The sequence below is a fragment of the Lampris incognitus genome, chromosome 5, assembly GCF_029633865.1.
Source record: "Lampris incognitus isolate fLamInc1 chromosome 5, fLamInc1.hap2, whole genome shotgun sequence".
In the NCBI taxonomy this organism is placed as follows: Eukaryota; Metazoa; Chordata; class Actinopteri; order Lampriformes; family Lampridae; genus Lampris; species Lampris incognitus.
Genome location: NC_079215.1, coordinates 18,072,996 through 18,085,857, shown reverse-complemented (window position 1 = coordinate 18,085,857; position 12,862 = coordinate 18,072,996).

Below are 12,862 nucleotides of genomic sequence, written 5' to 3'. Positions count from 1 at the left end.
CACCCCAGCCCGACATGCCCGTCATCGAGATATATACACCTCTCCGAAAGGAAGGAACCCACCGATTACCCAGTTTCAACAAATATGCGTTAGCGCTCATCTAGCTCAGAATTTACCCAGCTAAACGTAGTCCACTTTTAAACTAAACTGTTTTAATTAATTATTACATTATGTATCAGCCAAACAACTTTAACTGTCTAAGATATACAACATCCCTTTAGGAATATTTTTTGAAGTATCCTGAAGAATGAAATGCATCAATTTTGGGGCATCAAAAATGTACTTATAAGTATACTATTATGTTACTTTTTGGGACTAAACTGGCCTACTTCAAGTGTACTTGAAGCTAACCAAAAGTATGCCTATTTACTGTTGAGACTGATATGTATACTTGTAGAAAATTTAAAGTATACTCAGAAAGTATTCAACAAGTCTAAATGTACAAGTAAAATTAAAGTACACTGTTCTCCAATTTACCCTTAAAAGTTCAACAAAAGTAAAATACAGTTACTTATTTTAGTTTAAAACAGGAGTATTAAAAATGCCCTAAATTAAATTGTTTTTTTTCCAAGGGACGAATCCATATATTGTGGTAAAACAGGGACTACCAAACTTTTTCATGCTGTGACCCACCTGTGGCGATACCTTTGAGCCCGGACCTCACTGAATATTTTGTCAGTAAAATAAGCAATATATTCTTATTATCTGTCAAAAAGTGAGAAAATTAACAATCCTCTCTACATTGTTTATCCATGCAGTATTCCCCTTTTCAGTCTTCATTCGTGGTCTACTAAAGATCAGATGAACCAGGAAATACATGTGAAAATTAAAACAATATTTTAGTGATATTTTGGAATATAATATAATATAATCATTCCATTGTTTGCATTTACTCAAAAAGTATGAAATTGTCTTTTTCTTTCTTTTTCATTTAAACATAATAGAATAAAAACCAAATTTTCCCCCCAAAATAGAAAATTTTCTTGTTTTTTCCTCTGTCTTGTAGCAAAGTGTGTCTATTGTGGATATCCTGCGGCTCTCCAAACAGTGTGTTAGCATACTTTCAACTGCTTATGTCTTAGCAGCAGCTACTGAGCTCTCCAGCTAAGAGTTAGACATTTATTAGACTTTCACTTTTCAACCAAATGTAGTTTTAACCTGCACGGAGCATTTAGAGATTTTTAAAATGTTTAATTAACATAAAATTGCTTATTAGGAAGAAGGGATGGACGCATTTCATCACTGACTGCAGATGTACCTTTAGCCCCCCCCCCCCCCCCCCGGTTCAGGGATGGTCGTTCCCTCTTCACATAGATGGCCTCTTTGACTCCACGTTCAAACCAGCATTCCTCCATATCAAGGGTGTGTACATCCTCATCCTTGAAAAAGTGGCCACTGGCCTGTAGATGGGTGTAGACTGCGGATAGCTCTTCTGTGTTTTGTCATTCTCTACCACACAACTCAGTTAAACTGAATTGTGTGTTCTGTAATGATCATATTTCCCTACGCAACACCTCCTCCTCTCCTTCCTCTCATTTCTTCGTTTTTGTTTTTCAAAGGGGAGCTTCGGGTTCATTATTGCGCTGCTCTTGTCAGGTTGTCGGTGAACATTTTCCGTCACAGTTTTCACGCCAACAAAATGAAAATGCTGGTATCGTTTTTGAATTGGACGTTGCAGAGTTTCCAACTCCTGGTTAGACCCAAAAACATCCATCCATCCGTCCATCCATTATCCAAACAGCTTATCCTGTGCTCAGGGTCGTGGGGATTCTGGATGCCTCTCCCAGCAGTCATTGGGCGGCAGGCGGGGAGACACCCTGGACAGGCTGTCAGTCCATCACAGGACTGACACACATTCACACCTAGGGACAACTTAGTATGGCCGATTCACCTGACCTACATGTCTTTGGATTGTGGGAGGAAACTGGAGCACCCGGAGGAAACCCACGCAGACACAGGGAGAACATGCAAACTCCACACAGAGGACAACCTGGGACGACCCCCAAGGTTGTACAACCCCGGGGTTTGAACCCCGGACGTTCTTGCTTTGAGGTGACTGTGCTAACCACTGCGGCACGATGCTCCTAGGACCAAAAACATTCTTATTTAATCATTGGTAGTTTTAGTCAAAGATAAAGGCTGTTATTTGTGTTTTGTTTTTTTTAGTCAAAAGCTTTGTCATCAGAATTAATACCGCCTCCACTTCCTCCTCTGTGCTCCTCTTCTCCTGTGAGAGTATCTTTTCTGATGGGTCCCTGATGACCCATGAGTATAAACTCCTCTCCTCTCCCCTCCTCTATTGTCTTCCTCCTCTCTCTCCTCCTGTCCCTCCGGTCGGTGAGCAGACCTTACAGAACATCACAGGAGGAGCAGCGGTTCCACTTCACCTCCCTTCTGAGGGCCTCCGCTGAGCGGGCCAAATTGAAAGGGCGGACCCGAGGCCCTGGACCATGAAAGAGGATAGAAGAAGAGCAGAAGAAGAAGAAGAAGAGGTGAAGGAAGAGAAGAAAAAGAAGAAGAAGAAGCAGGGAGGGTGGGGGAGCCGACCGTCCTCCTCACCACTTAGGAGACATGAGAGAAGTGGAGTGAAAAGGGTTCATTATTAACACTCCTATGGTCACTTTAAAGATGACAAAGCAAGGGGGGGAGGGCACTGGCGTTTCACCCAGTGGGGCTAACCATTGCCTTTAATTAGTCGACACTGCTAAGACAACCCCCCTGCGCATAAACACAAACACACACACGCACACATTTCTCTCCTCCCTCTTAGAGGCAAATAGAGGAGGAGGTCTGGGGGGGTGTTAAGCCTCCTTTAAATCCATCCCCCACCAGTAAGTAAACCAAAAAAGGCAATGCAGTTCACCTACATACACACACACACACACACACACACACACACACACACACACACACACACACACACACACACACACACACACACACACACACACACACACACACAATACAGTACAAACAACTTTATTAATTCCACTACGGGCAGTTTGTTTGGAGCAGCTTGTTGTACACAAAACACATCAGAGAAGGTTGAATCAATTCATGTGGACACAACCTTTATAGACAGAAACGTTTCATCGCTCATCTAAGTGACCCCGTCAGTGTCAGCTGACTGCTGGCATGCCCACCTTGATAAACAACACAGTGGCGCAACAACCGAAACCACCGACTAGTTTCATGTGCAAATATGGGTGTGACCATAAACCAGAGCCACAGTGGCCATGTGTACTATTCACAGAGGATTTGGGAATAGTTGTAATCACAGCATTGTAAGATGGTGACAGATGTACTCTTAGGTCCCCCCCTCGGTTCAGGGATGATCGTTCCCTCGTCACATAGATAGCCTCTTTGACTCCCTGTTCAAGCTAGCTCTAGTTGGTGGTAACGCCTGTTTGCATATGAAAGCGATCGTTGGTTTCAGTCATTATGCCACTGTATTGTTTATCAGGGTGGGGATACCTGCAGTTGGTTGAGACTGAAGAGGTCACTTAGTTAAGCGATGAAACGTATCTGTCAATAAACGTTGTGTCCAGATGAACTGATTCACATTTCTGTGATGTTCTTACCTGGATGACTGAGCATGCATCAAGACATTCTGATACATAAAACACAGTAACATGCAAACAAGCAAATAACACAAACAAGAAGTGATAACACTCCAGGGAGCTAAATGTGGATTAAAATCTATAAGGTCTGTAAGTAGGGTGGCACAGTGGTGCAGTGGTTAGCACGGTCGCCTCACAGCAAGAAGGTCCTGGGTTCGAGCCCCAGGGTAGTCCGTCCTGGGTTGTCCTCTGTGTGGCGTTTGCATGTTCTCCCCATGTGCTCCGGTTTCCTCCCACAGTCCAAAGACATGTAGGTCAGGCGAATCGGCCATATTGAATTGTCCCCTGGTGTGTGTGTGTGCGTGTGTGTGTGAGATGGCCTGGCGGCCTGTCCAGGGTGTCTCCTCAACTGCCGCCCAATGACTGCTGGGATAGGCTCCAGCATCCCTGAGAGCAGGAGAAGTGGTTTGGATGATGGATGTTCTATAAGTAATTAATAATATTGACAGGTTAGATAAACTTTGTAAACACAATAAAACATCAGATAAAAAGAGAAAAACACAGCGGAGCATTTAGTAGTGGAACTGCAGAGGTAATGACTGATTTAGAGTAACAGTTAGTTTTGCAAGAAGGTAAAACTTAAAGACACCCTGATGGCAGCAGAGAAAATTCCCTTGCAAGAACATTATCAAGAGGAAGCCACAATACTCGCTGCTTCCTGGAGGATTTGCTGGTAGCAAAAAGTATTCAGATCGTTTTGTTTCACTCTGGTGATCTTAGAACAGAGTTTAACAATGCTGTTCAGGTATTTTCTGTCTTTTACCATGAGGCTGTGAAACACATATACACACACACATATTTAAATATATATATTTAGCAGCGTCTGATGGGTATGCGACGCACAAAACAAGCTTGTACTGCTGTGTATTAAAAATGTTTTTTTCCTACATCTATATTGATATATATATATATTTGTTTAAAGAAACTCAATGATAGGAAAAGTGCTCAACAAATAAGGAGCAAAATAATCCAGTGAGTCAAGTAAATTCTTTATGAGACAGTACAAGCCTGTTTCATGCCATAGGTTTGACAGCTGATGATTGCTTATGGCATGAAACAGGCTTGTACTGTCTCATAAAGAGTTTACTTGACTAACTGGATTTTATATTTATATATACACTCACTGGCCACTTTATTAGGTACACCTTGCTAATACCGGGTTGGACCCCCTTTTGCCTTCAGAACTGCCTTAATCCTTCATGGCATAGATTCAACAAGGTACTGGAAACATTCCTCAGAGAGTTTGGTCCATATTGACATGATAGCATCACTCAGTTGCTGCAGATTTGTCGGCTGCACATCCATGATGCGAATCTCCCGGTCCACCACATCCCAAAGGTGCTCTATTGGATTGAGATCTGGTGACTGTGGAGGCCATTTGAGTACAGTGAACTCATTGTCATGTTCAAGAAACCAGTCTGAGATGATTCGAGCTTTATGACATGGCGCGTTATCCTGCTGGAAGTAGCCATCAGAAGATGGGAACACTGTGGTCATAAAGGGATGGACATGGTCAGCAACAATACTCAGGTAGGCTGTGGCGTTGACACGATGCTCAATTGGTACTAAGGGGCCCAAAGTGTGCCAAGAAAATATCCCCCACACCATTACACCACCACCACCAGCCTGAACCGTTGATACAAGGCAGGATGGATCCGTGCTTTCATGTTGTTGATGCCAAATTCTGACCCTACCATCCGAATGTTGCAGCAGAAATCGAGACTCATCAGACCAGGCAACGTTTTTCCAATCTTCTATTGTCCAATTTTGGTGAGCCTGTGCAAATTGTAGCCTCAGTTTCCTGTTCTTAGCTGACAGGAGTGGCACCCGGTGTGGTCTTCTGCTGCTGTAGCCCATCTGCCTCAGGTTCGACGTGTTGTGCGTTCAGAGATGCTCTTCTGCACACCTCGGTTGTAATGAGTGGTTATTTGAGTTAATGTTGCCTTTCTATCAGCTCGAACCAGTCTGGCCATTCTCCTCTGACCTCTGGCATCAACAAGGCATTTTCGCCCACAGAACTGCCGCTCACTGGATATTTTCTCTTTTTCGGGTCCATTCTCTGTAAACCCTAGAGATGGTTGTGCGTGAAAATCCCAGTAGATCAGCAGTTTCTGAAATACTCAGACCAGCCCGTCTGGCACCAACAACCATGCCACGTTCAAAGTCACTTAAATCACCTTTCTTCCCCATTCTGATGCTCGGTTTGAACTGCAGCAGATCGTCTTGACCATGTCTACATGCCTAAATGCATTGAGTTGCTGCCATGTGATTGGCTGATTAGAAATTTGCGTTAACGAGCAGTTGGACAGGTGTGCCTAATAAAGTGGCCGGTGAGTGTATATGTACAGGAAAAAAGATTTTAATGCACAGCAATACAGGCCTGTTTCGTGCGTCTCGCACTTATCAGCTGCTTTGATGAGTGCGAGATGCACGAAACAGGCCTGTATTGCAGTGTATTAAAGTCTTTTTTTCCTGTATCCGTGTTGATATTCCGTTCCTCATTAGTTTAGCACTCACAACACCATTGACGGTTTCGGAAAAAAACACTCATATACAGTGCATCCGGAAAGTATTCACACCCCTTCACTTTCCCCACATTTTGTTATGTTACAGCCTTATTCCAAAATGGATTAAATTCCTTTTTGTTCTCATCAATCTACACACAATACCCCATAATGACAAAGTGAAAAAGGTTTTGTAGAAATGTATAAAAATAAAAAACTGAAAATTTGCATGTACATAAGTATTCACACCCTTTACTATGACACTCAAAATTGAGCTCAGGTTCATCCTGTTTCCTCTGATCATCCTTGAGATGTTTCTACATCTTGATTGGAGTCCACCCGTAGTAAATTCAATTGATTGGACATGATTTGGAAAGGCACACACCTGTCTATATAAGGTCCCACTGTTGACAGTGCATGTCAGAGCAGAAACCAAGCCATGAAGTCAAAGGAATTGTCTGTGGACCTCCGAGACAGGATTGTATCGAGACACAGATCTGGGGAAGGGTACAAAAAATTTCTACAGCTTTGAAGGACACACATGCATACATACTGTACATACACCGAGGCTACGTCTATACCAATATAGAGAAATTGGAGAACACCATTTATGTGTTGCAAACGAGTTGCAAGTTTTACATCCGTATTAGCATTTTCGGATTGTTTTCGAAAGATTTGCCGTCCACACTGAAACGCACACATGCACACACGTGTATACACACACACACACATATACACACACACACACGCACACACTGAGACTACATCTGCAGAGAATGCGGCTTTCACATTGAAAAAAAAGTCTAAAGTTTTCCGTCCATATGAGCATTGTCAGATAATTTTCGAAAGGTTTGCTGTCCACATTGAAACATCAGAGCAACACTTGAGGCCCATACTGGTGTTTTTGCATGTCATAGCCCATTAACTACAAACGGTGCATACTTTAAATGACCCCCAACCATTTTCAAAAGCATTCTGTATTGTTAAATACTTTTTGAATCCATTGCCTTTATTTATTTTATGGCATTTTTCCATGTTATTTGACAGCGACAGGAGAGAGAGGGCATGATGTGCAGCGAGGGGCCCAGGCTGGAGTTAAGGACCCGGGCTTGGTGCAGACCTCACCAGGTGAGCCACCGGGGCGCCCCATTACCTTTATTTTTTGTTATAATAGGATATCGTTGTGGGGAAAATGCAGATGAAAGCCGCAGAAATCTTCTCAAATTAATGTTGGCTTTCAACTGCATCACCCCATGACAATAATATAACTTTAACAACAACAAAAAAGGCAATTTAATATTCACTATGATGGATTACCTATCTCCTCCAGCAAGATCAAGTTGATATTCATGCTGTAGCTATTAAAATGACCACGAACCAATGGCTGCCTGGAAGGTAGAAAACACGCATTAAAAAGTCTCTAACACTACATTATGCTTTGGAAAGTGGTTGGTAGTAATGTGAAGTGTGTGTGATTTGCAGTAAATGGGCCAACATGTGCTACAACACTGGTATGGTCCTTCATGTCTCCTCTGTCGAGCATGCATAAATCACTTGAGTCGGCAGCTTTTACCCATTTTTGCACACACTTTTAGACCAGCGTTACAAATTCATCCAGTTTGGGGAGTATTTCTGAAAAGATCTTTTCTCGCTGGTTGAAAACAGTGGCTTTGTGTGGTTAAAGGCCAAATAGGAGAGAAAAAAGATGCCTTTTCAAAATCCCCCATGTCAGTGTGGCTGTGCCATGAGTCACATTTCCCCCCCAAAAATAGAAGAGATGATCACACAATAACCGTGTGTGTCTCTCTATGCATGTGTTTGTATGGGTGTGTGTCTCTTTTGTGTGTGTGTGTGTGTGTGTATTTGTATTTGTATTTTAGTGTATGTGTGTTTCGTTTGTGTGTCTGTATTTACATGTGTGCAGCGATGCATTTGTCTGTTTGTGAGCGTGAGTGTTTGAATGTGTATTGATGGTGTGTGTGTGTGTGTGTGTGTGTGTGTGTGTGTGTGTGTGTGTGAATATGTATATATATATATTCGTGTGTGTGTGTGTGTGTGGTTTGTATGTGTAGCAATATGTGAATGTGTGTATATATATCCGCGTGTGTGTATATATATCCGCGTGTGTGTGTGTGTGTGTGTGTGTGTGTGTGTGTGTGTGTGTGTGTGTGTGCTGTCTCCGTTTCTGCGTTAAAATTCTGCGGTTTAGCACTGCCGACGTCGGTGCACTTCTCCAAATTGATTCTGTTTAACTGAGATCTCATCTAGATTGGCTCGGCAGACTTAATTCTTTGTTTTAGAATTTGCTCTTAATCGCCTTCCTTCTAAACTAATGATAAGGCTAAATGTCTCCTTAGCCCAAAGCCGCTCATTGTGAGTCCTTAAAGCTCTTAAATAAATAAGATTAGTGCATATCCTGTGTAGCATTTGTGAATAGAAGCGGTCTATCAGGCTATCAAATCCACATTATCCTTAAAATCGTGGCAATCACTTCCATCTCCTCTCCTTTCCTCTCCCTTGCACTCTTTCTGTCCTTCTGTATCTAGCCATTTATCTCTGCATTCATCCAACTGTTAATCCACCAAAGTTTCAAGTTTTTAGCCAAGCAACTTTGTGCACGCAGGGAATTTGACTTGGTATAATGTGCACATGAAAGACACAAGGTGTACAACACAACTTGCTGTAAATTCCTCTGTCCGTCCATCCATCCACCCATCCATCTGAAAGAACCAGATCTATCTGTCTTGTGAAGGGAATGTAATACTTGTGTCTTCTAAAGCCTATTTCAAATATTTTTGGTTTAGATCTTTGCTTATTATTATTATTACATTTATTTTATTTAGCTGTTAGACAATGGTGTGCTATTTAAAGACAAAACAGAAAGCAATTCTACCTTCAAATTAGATCGCAGGTGTTTCTCATCTTCACAAATGTCCGAAACAACCCACTTAATGGCAAAGTGTTTCTTTCAAACTAAGCATTCACTCTTGGAGTGACTATATGAAAAGTCATTTATCGATGATTTTTCTTTTTCCTTGCACACATAATATGAACATTGTCGGATTCATCCGGCTGTCTTAACAGAAACACATTCCCGGCGTCCCGAGGTAGGACAGAAGACTTGAAAGGTACCTGCTGGTTTTCTGCCTTCAAAACGCCCGTGTTTGTTTGTGCTGGGGAAACATTAATCCCTGGGTTTTCTTGGGTTGCACAGAGCTGTCAGTCAAACGGGTGACAGCATGACCGAAGGGCTCCTCAAAACGCCAGCGCCAGCACACATGCTGGGACTCGTCACTAAAACACACCAAAAATAAAGCTGACCGCAAACAAATGCTAAACCCCTGCCCAGGTGAACCTCAATTAGCAAAACGTCTCCCTTAGTTATCGGGTGACAACTTCTACAACCTTCAAAGCCCATTGCTGGCTAGAGACTGTGGTTCGGCCATTCTTTGTCTTAAGAAAACTACTGTCACACATGGTACTGGGGTAGAAAAGAGACTGGATAACATTAATATATGCATATGTTTTTAACAAGCATCTCTCTGAATATCCTTTTCTGGATAGTTAGGTTGTAGTTGTTATGAATCTGTCGTAGTGCGTTTTGAGACACAACATCAAGACATTATCCACAAGTCATATAAGACCCCTTGCAATGATACCTTGCAAACACAAAATGGGTGAATGCACACACACACACACAAAAAAAGATCAGTAAACATTTCTATTAACCTTTTCTAAACCTAAATATATATCGATAAAGATCTGGGCCTCCTTTTAAGACATATCTGTAATGTCAGGAATCAGTAAAGAATAACTCGAAGCCTTCTTGTGCTGGGCTGTATTTGGGAAGATGTCCGCCTTCTTTTGCAAAATAACGCTGCATGTTAGTTTCGTTATTACGCAGTAAAGTATAGTAACATCTTTAAGTAAATAAGTATGATTTTAATAGAGAACGGCATGAGTATGATATAAATATTTTAAGTTTCAAGTCGGCAAATTATAATCTTTACACAGTGAAAGAATTAAATTCTATATTTGGTATGAAATTACAAATCAAACGTGTGGCGCCTACACTTTCTGTGTACTTCATTTACGGCTCAGCAGAAAATACATAGCCCTCGCATTCCTCCTGGTACTCCAACACCGAGGTTAATGGGGATTCTCTGGAGGGCACTGAGGTGCTGAGAACATTTTCCCCCCTTTTTTTCTTCTTCCTCTGCTTCTTCTTCTTCTGTAAGTGTTAATCCTTGGGAAACTTCCATTCGTGGAAGTTTGTTTGAAGCGAGCCAGTGGCTATCCAGCTAAGTACGGCCCCAAGTCGCCTGAATGATTAGATTAGGCTTAGGCACAGCCCAACAAAGAGATTCCCTATCGCCGTTTGTCTCAAGAAGAGGCCCCCGCTTCAAGTCTCCCGGATCCTCAGAAGTAAGAGGCACTTGGTGGCGAAACATCAAACATCCGAACCAAACAAGATGCACTCTAGTTCGGCATAGTCTAAATGACATTACGGGTTGGGTTTTAAAGAGGCACGGCACACTGGGCACCTGCCATTTATGCGCTACAATACCGTTTTTTGTTCTCGGGGAGATTCCATTTATGGAAAACCGTGAACATCACACGCAGCACCAGACCAATGTCCAGCCAGCCAGTTAAAAACATTCATCGTTAAAGCTGGACCGAAATCTGCAATCAGGATTTTACATTTCATGTGTAAAAACTTTGAACATGGCACAATGAAACATTCAGTAATTTTTTTATTTGTAAATAATATTGTGTTTTTTATACCTTTACCCATAATTGATAGTCTTAAAAACTGAGGGAGGGGTTTAGTCCTGTCTAATATTCATGAGCTGACCTTCGAGTGACAACACAAGAGAGTTGGCAGTAAGGGTGGGCGGGGTTTCATATTCTGATGACTTGATCTGATTGGCTGTATGTAAATGAGTGTCTGATGACATCATGAGTATCAGGGGGAAAAACATCTGCTGAGAGAAGTCTTGAGCTAGAGAGGGCGAGTGGGCGTACTTTTAAACAGAAAAAAAAGAGAAACTGAATTCTGCCTTTTATCCACCTTACTTCTTGCTCCCATGATGGCTTGGGTGAATTATGGGCCACTTTGTTACACCTCTGAACCCGAACCGACGTTCATGAGCGATAGCAAAAATAACAAATTGATATGTGGGAACAAAGACTAAACCCTGAAATGTGACAATGTTGTCATACCTCTGCCTTCAGTGGTCAATGGGTGGGAGGATGACATGAAAAAGTGGACTCGGATAACATGCAGTAACATATTTAGCTACTTTATCAAGTCTGTTGCGATGGACGGTGAGGCACTGAAAATTCTTAAAAGTGCCGACGCGTATCAATATCTTCACAGCAGCAAGGTTGGACACGTTTTGGTAAAGGAGGTGGGAAACAACCTTGTTTGATTGAAAGGCGATATTGGAACTAGTCAGAGCCGTAAAATTCCACATCAGCGGGCCTGGATTTTGGTTTCCACATGAGGAGAAATACAAATGGCCAGGTGCTCCTGTGTAGCAGGACCAGGGCGGTCTTGCAGCTGTGGTACTGTGGAAGGTAAGTAGCCTACATGGTTCTTTTCACACTGTTGCTGTAGGTCAGTGCTATTTGTAATCACAGTTGCAGCTGCTGAGCGTAATTTATAACCAACATTTTTTTCTGGAATTTTTTTTTTGATTCTCCCCTTCCCCCAATTTTCACCCAAATTGTACCCAACCAATTACCTCACTCTTCTGAGCCATCCTGGTCGCTGCTCCACCCTCTCTGCCGATCGGCGTTTCACCAGGAGGACGTAGTGCGTGGGAGGATCCCAGTATTCCCCCCAGTTTTCCCTCCCCCCGAACAGGCGCCCCGAGTGACAGGGGAGGTGCTAGTGCAGCGACCAGGACACATACCCATATCCAGCTTCCCACCCGCAGACACGACCATTTGTGTCAGTAGGGACACCTGACCAAGACGGAGGTAACATGGGGATTCAAACCGGCGATTCCCGTGTTGTTAGACAACAGAATAGACCGCTACGCTACCCAGACATCCCTATGACATTTTTAAAATGCAGGTTGAGAATGCTGTTGGACAGGGTAAGGGGTAAGACAGGAGTATTATTCACTGATGTTCAGAGGAAGTGGAATGCAAGGAAGGATGTAGAGCAGAAGAAGATGAAACACATCAATTTCAAGCATCATATACCTGACCATATTTATTCAGACTCCTTAACGTCAATATCGGGTCACATAAGCATTGTAGTTGAGGCAGCGCATTTAGCTTAGCCTGGTTATTAGTACAGCCGCGAACAGTGCAACATGTACCTGAGCTCTGTAATGCCATTTCAGGCAATGCTAATGACACAGAAAGAAATATATTGCCCCAAAAAGCAATATATGTAACACTATATATGTTAGATGCGTTTGAACGGACCGCTGTGGGTGGCTAGCCACTCAGAAGCATAATAAGTTGTTGCTGCTCAGGGCATCTGGGTGGCATGGTGATCTATTCCGTTGCTTACCAGCATGGGGCTCGCCAGTTCGAATCCCCGTGTTACCTCTGGCTTGGTCAGGTGTCCCTACAGACACAATTGGCCATGTCTGCAGGTGAGAAGCCGGATATGGGTATGTGTCCTGGTCGCTGCACTAGCGCCTCCTCTGGTCAGTCAGGGCGCCTGTTCGGGGGGGGGGCTGGGGGGAATAGCTTGATCCTCCCATGCGCTACATCCCC